This window comes from Urocitellus parryii, unplaced genomic scaffold (genome assembly GCF_045843805.1).
Source record: "Urocitellus parryii isolate mUroPar1 unplaced genomic scaffold, mUroPar1.hap1 Scaffold_49, whole genome shotgun sequence".
In the NCBI taxonomy this organism is placed as follows: domain Eukaryota; kingdom Metazoa; phylum Chordata; class Mammalia; order Rodentia; family Sciuridae; genus Urocitellus; species Urocitellus parryii.
The window spans coordinates 3615469-3622606 of NW_027554054.1; the positions used below are offsets into that span (position 1 = coordinate 3615469).

The 7138-nt window shown below is 41.3% G+C and overlaps 1 pseudogene; it reads left to right on the forward strand.

The window, feature by feature from the left end:
- The first annotated feature begins 357 nt into the window (after positions 1-357).
- On the forward strand, positions 358-2076 carry LOC144252670 (headcase protein homolog; annotated as a pseudogene).
- The last annotated feature ends 5062 nt before the right edge of the window (positions 2077-7138 follow it).

Consider the following 7138-nt stretch of genomic DNA (forward strand, 5'->3'; position numbering starts at 1 on the left):
TTTTCTAGATTTTAGATTTACCTTTTCTTGATTTTTTTTTAATGTCTTAAAGATCTTCTCTCGGGCTGGGGATGTGGCTCAGGCGGTAGCGTGCTCGCCTGGCATGCCTGCGGCCCAGGTTCGACCCTCAGCACCACATACAAACAAAGATGTTGTGTTAGCTCCCCGGGCCCACGGCGCCAGCGCGGCTGCAAGCCTCCGGTGGCCGCGCGCCGGCTCCAGGAAGCCAGAGAGGACGCGGCGGCCGAGATGGCCGCGGCGCGGGCAGCAGGGCTAGACGGCGCCAAAGGAGCCGCTGCCCCACGCTGCGGGGCGCCTCCTTCGCTGTTGCCGGACACCTGGACCTTCGTGAGCGAGATGCCCAACCCACAAAACAGCAAAGGCGGCCGGAAAAACAAGCGTGCCAACAGCAGCGGGGACGAGCAGGAAAATGGAGCCGGGGCCCTGGCTGCGGCGGGAGCGGCGGGTGTGGCGGCCAGGGGAGCCCTGGCGGCGGTGGCTGGCTGCGGGGCGGCGGCTGCGGGCGCGGCGGGTGCGGCGGGCACCAGGGGCGCGGCGGGCAACGGAGGTGCGGGGACCCGAGCCACGCGGCCGCCACTAGGGCTGCGGCCGCGGGAGACGCCAAGAACGAAGCCCCATGTGCCACACCCTTGTTCAGCAGCTTCCGGAGACCAGTGGACCTGGAGAAGGATGACTATCAGAAGGTGGTGTGCAGCAATGAGCACTGCCCTTACAGCACCTGGATGCACCTGCGGTGCTTCTATGAGTGGGATCCTGGCACAATTCAACTGCACTGGCCGGGCTCACAGCTGGAATGAGAAGCAGTGCGGTCAGAACATGTGGACCAAGAAGAGCTATGACCTGGCCTTCCGATTCTGCTCCTGTCACTGTGGTCAGGGCCACTTAAAGAAGGACACAGACTGGTACCAGGTGAAGCGGATGCAGGACGAGAAAAAGAAGTCTGGGTCAGAGAAGAACACAGGGAGGCCTCCAGGGGAGGCTGGGGAGGAGACAAAAAATGCAGGCCCCCAAATAAGTCTCAGAAAGGCCTGAACCATGATCTCCCCTGAGGACATTCCATGGACCGGCAGAACTCCCAGGAAAAGGTCGTCAGTGCCACAGCCTATGGTGCCCATTCCCCTTGTGGCTCCCCTGGCCAGTCCCCACCTACTGGCTAATCTATCCTTTCCCCTGCCCACTTCAGTGGTCCCCGCTCCTCCAGATATCTTGGGGAATTCTTAAAGAATGCCATCCATCTTGAGCTTCACAAAAAGGCCATGGCTGGGGGCCATGTTTTCAGAAATGCCCACTTCGATTATGCTCCAACTGGGTTATCTGTTCACAGGGGGGGATACTTTGATACCCCTGTACAGTTCCTACCGCGGCCGGACCTCTCTGAGCTCCTCACTCACATCCCCAGGCATAAGCTGAACACTTTTCATGTAAGGATGGAAGATGATGCTCAAGTGGGCCAGGGCGAGGATCTACAGAAGTTCATTCTTGCAGCCCTCAGTGCCAGCCACATAAATGTTGTAAACTGTGCTCTGTGCCACCGGGCACTCCCTGTCTTTGAACAGTTCCCTCTGGTGGGTGTAACTCTGTTCTTAAGCCCCTCAAGACATGATGAGATCGAATATGATGTTCCTTGCCACCTTCAAGTCAGGTGCTAGGTAACATGTGAATGTTTCAGCTTCGCCCAGTGAGGTGATGGTGATTTTTGTACTCTGATGTCACTGTACCAAGTATAGTTGGCCTGGAAGACTCATGCATCTGTACGCAGTGTGTGTGGACTGCCTGGAAGGGGTTCACAAGATCATCTGCATCAAGTGTAAGTCATGGTGGGATGGCAGCTGGCACCAGCTGGGCACCATGTACACCTACGACATCCTGGCTGCTTCTCCCTGCTGTCAGGCCCGCCTGAACTGCAAGCACTGTGGAAAGCCAGTGATCGACGTGCAGATTGGCATGCAGTACTTCTCTGAGTACAGCAACGTCCAGCAGTGTCCACACTGTGGGAACTTGGACTACCATTTTGTGAAGCCATTCTCCTCCTTCAAAGTTCTCGAAGCTTATTGATGAAAGCTTTGCTTTAGTAATAGCTATTTTATTGATATTATTACTTTATTACATATCTTTTATAGGGAAACATTCTGTGACATTAATTTCTTTTCTAATTTAAAGCAGAGTTACTTTGTATATGTGCCACTAAAATGGGGGCTGCCCCTTTCCCTGTCTTTATTCCCAAATGTTAGTCTTTGGTCAGGACCAGATAGATGATCGAGTGAGTTTGGGTAGGGGTTTACTCTCACCAAGTGTCTGATGCAGCTTTAAGATTGTGGGGAGGATGGCATGGATTTAGGAATGGGATTATGTGGCTATAAACTAAAAGCCTGATAGGAGTTTGGAGGGAGCTCTTACTAAAATGTTAACTATAAAGACCAGCTTTTAGATCTTCAGTGGACCTTGGAGAAACATGTGACAAGTCTGAGCCTGGAGAGCAAATAGTGTATTAGGAATTTGCAGCTTAGTATTCTGCAGCACATATTGACATGCAATTTACTCTGACAGATGATTTGAAAGTGGACATGAGTGCTGTTTCTTTCACTGTTGTAATTTAACAGTCAGTTTTCTTACTGAAAAGAATACCAAATTATAAGATATCACAGCTGTTGGTGTTGCATATATTTTTAGGTAAGCTGACCTGTAACAGAGACTTGTGAAATGAATTTGGAAATGATGTACACTGAATCAAGAGGGCAGAAAGGCAAAACTTTGATCAACTTCTAAGTCAAGAATCAAATGACAAACTAGCTCTTAAGGATAATTCTTACATAACGTGACTTGGAAAGTAATAGTTTATATAGGTTGCACTGTTGAAAGTGCTGTTTGGTACATCCTTTTTGCAGGAAATCTCTCAGTCACAGAACCTAATGGGTAAGCTTCAGAACCAGTTATGACAAACTTACTTCCTCATAATACCTCATAGCCACACTTAGCACATTTAAAACTGAGTTTCCAAAATTGAAGAGTTGATCTAAAGAGGGAAAGAAAAAAATTGAGAGAATGATGAAGATAATAATTTTGATACTTCTTGTTAAGGTGTGTTTCATTTTGGAGAATCATTATAGTTCATAGTGATATATCTCAAGATCTCTAGGATACTTTATTTCTGCCCTCCCAAAAAAAAAATCCACATACAGAACTTTGGGCATTCCAAAATACAACCTTTTGTTAATTATATCTTGGTGATTTAATACACTGATACGCCATGCCCTGGTAGAATTGGAGTTGAAAAATGATTTCTCATAAGTGAATTTGATAATTTTAAGTTATATATATATATATATATATATATATATATATATATATATATATATATACATACATACACATACATATGCTAAAAGAATACTAAAAATAATAATCTTATGAATAGCCACATTTGGGGTTGGTGTGAATATTTTATATTACTCATTTGGTTGATACCATTTTTTTTCTCAGTGTGTTTTTTCTTTTTAGAAGTATTTAGGCATTGCAAGTAAATTTCAGTTCTACTCATGAAGCATTTGATGTTTTGTTTGATTCAATACAGCATTGAAGAACCAATGCATTCACTTAATATTCTTCAACTTTCAATTGTGATGATTGTTATTTGGTTTTCCGCTTCTGATTCGGTGTCTGATGATCTGAAGACTCTTTCACAGTGGAAGGAAATGCTCAAAATGCTTACGAGAAGCAGAAAATCAATATGGGTCAGACAGTGTTTGATGCAGCTTCAAGAGGTCTATAGGACATAGCCTTGAAAGATTCTCTGATACACAAAGCTGTAATTGTGAATTAACTCTTTCCCTATTGGTTCTCTTATGCACCAAGTATAAAAATTGGTAAATTTCTCTTGTCTTCAGAGAACCATTTGGATTTGATATCTGAATTTAGAATAGAAGTTAAAATATTTGTAAAAAAGAAAGATATTGTGTGTGCCGAGAACTAAAAAATAAATAATAAAAAAATTCTCTCTCTCTCTCTCTCTCTCAGTCTCTCTTAAAAAAGATCTTCTCTCATTTATACTCATACACATACACATACACACACACTTGTATACATGTATACATGCCCATATTTATATTTATATATTTTAGCTTTATTAATTGATCTCAGCAAGATGTTGTCATTGTCAAAAGCAGGCTATTATCTTTTTAAATTAGAGGTGTTTCCAGCTTTTTTTTTTACTATGTTCTTCACCTTGAGTTATCTGTTTTATGCTAGAACTTTTAAAATAAATTTTGGTCTCTTTTATTTGTGTAGGATTTCTTCAAATTCTCAGTGATGTTTATTCTTTTTAAGAATGAGAGAATGTGAAGACTGGAAGCTGTGTGTAGTGTAGTGGGGATGGTTGTTGCCTGGCAGCTTTGCTTTAGGATGAGCAGAGTTGTGGTTAGATGTTAACCTGGGGCTTCCAAAGGCCAGTATATAGAATTCTGTGTTGTGGGAGCAGTGTTGGTAGAGGTGCTCTAGTGTCCCCTGATGGTCTGTCTGGCTCTTTAGAAGAGAGCCCTGTGATTCTCCCATCCAAGTTAGGTGTAGATATCTTCACCACATAGAAAAAGTTATGAGGGACATATGAGGGCAATAGTTTGTGATAGAAAAACATGGGTCATTATCTCATTTTCCTCTCTGGTCTTTTATAATTCTTGTTGACTGAGTCTAGATCCTCCCTATGGTTCTAGGCAGATGGGCTTCCTCTTCAGCTGCAGCCCCTCTGTGTTCCTTCTGGGCTCATTTTCCTCTACTCTATTTAAAAACTTGCTTCAGGCAGATTTTGATAATTCACTTTTTTGTTGTTGTTGGAATCTGTTAACTGCTCATAGGCCCCTATTCCTTGTTGCAGATTTTTATCTTTTTTAAACCTTTTTTTCCTTTTGAATGTAATTTTGGGTGGCAGGGCATATAAATTTATGGGCTCGGTCCCACATCTTTAGTTGGAACTATCTAAAAGATTATAAACTCTTTTAGCTTATCTCATTTATTTTATGTCACTTACTCCTTGTATGGTTTCCCTGTATGTTTAGTTACACGACAATTTCTTAAACCTTACCTGCCTAATTCTAATTCTCTAGATTGGTATGCTTAATTTCCAACTATCCACCCTCTTTAGTATCATATTTTTCCCTGAGGAGTTTTGAATAGATATTCTTCAAAATTAGAATTGCTGCTTGTACCAACATCCTTTCTATTTTAACTTTGTTCAGTTTGTTACACTAATTACGCTCTCAAGGTACCTTGCTTTACATATTGCTCTTTGTATTTTTCGGTACTTTGGATTGATTGCTGAGCTGGGCAGTTTTTGAGCCTTCACTGTATTCTTCAGCTTGTTTCTCTGCAGGCCTCAGCTTTGAAGAACAGAATCTCTGCACATATGCACATCTTCCTGCTCTACCTTTACTTGAGCCGGGATAAGCAGAGCTCTTACCTGATAACTTTTCTTTATAAGGTCTTCCACTACTTATGTCTGTCTTCCACTTTAGTCCTGGATGCAGCTGTTGCTGCTTGGGGCAGAGATGAAGAAATTATTTGCATAGGTGGCTTAATGAATAATGAGGACCAGAATAAAGGTCTTTGATCAGCTTCATTCTAGTGTGTTCCATGATCTTGCCTTTGTTCTTGCCCTGTGATTGGAAAGCCACCATGCCCTGGTACAGACCTTCCTGATCTTCACTGCCAGCCATTTTAAACCACAGTCCTTTTATTATTTTTTTTCTTTGTTCACTTTGGCACCATAATGTGGTTCCAGAATTTATAGAATAGTATTTGTCTTTAGTAGTCATAGATTGAAAACGAGTTAAATTTTTTTTAATTGAGAAATAATTCATAAACAGTTCACCAAAGTGCATAATTCATTGGTTTTTAGTATAGTCACAGATGATGTGCAACTATCACCAGTGAATTTTTTAACATTTTCAAATGATTTGAATTACATAATATGAAATCTTTTGTGCTTTTGTGTCTGGCATTTTTCATGTAGACTTTTTTTCTTTCAAGTGGTCATGTTTATTTATACCAAAAGGTTATATTAGATCATTAGTACCATAACTATATTATTGTTCATGTAGATTGTTTTTGTTTATTTTTTTAAGATTTGTCCATGTATCAGTACCTTTTATAAAAATTGTGGTATACATAATATAAAATTTACTGTTTTAACCATTTTTAAATGTATTTAGCTCAGTGGCATTAATATATTTATATTGTTGTACTACCCTTACCACCATCCTTCAGAATTGCTGACACTTTGGGAGGGGAGATACAGGGAAACAGTATGGTGAAGGTTTTATTTATTTTTTTGCAAATGTATAACTTTCTCTTAGTTGTTAACATAGTGGGGTTTAAATTCCTTTAAATTGTGTAGCTTGTATTCTTAGATTCTGTTTCCAATTCTGAAACTTGATACCCATTAGATACCCATTAAACAGTAACTCCTCTTTCCTGTCTCCCTCAGTCACTGGCTAATTTTTTTATTTTTTATTTTTGTGAGAAAGTGTGAGTGACATAGGAAATAGGCAGAGGACTAGAAAGCAGTGATAAGGAAAGCAGCAAGAAACCTTGGAGAGCAGTTCTTGAGTATTTTTGGTGATGGACCAGTTTTAAGATACAAAGTCCATGGCTGGGTGTGGTGGTGCATGTCTGTAATCCCTTTGATGGAGAAACTGAGGCAGGAGGATCACAAGTTCAAAGCTAACCTCAGCAATTTAGTGAGGTCCTGAGAACCTTGACAAGCCTAAAATAAAATATGAAAGGGGCTAGGGATGTGGCTCAGTGGTTAAGTGTCCCTGGGTTCAATCCCCAGTACTAAAAAAAAAAAAAAAGATACAAAGTCCACAGGATCTTCCCCCTAGAGTATCCATGAGATGCTCAGTCCTATTGCATTAAAAAAGTAAACTTTATTTCAGAATAAGATGATTCCCAGAAAGTTCTTGCACACCCCATACCTAGTTCCCCCATTGCTAGCATCTTAAGGTTACTAGGTACATTTGTTAAGAAATGGCATTTATGTGTCACTATTAACCACACTCATAGTTTTTAGGATTTCACTAATTTTCCCATTCCAAGATCCAAACCAAGATACTATATTGCATTTACT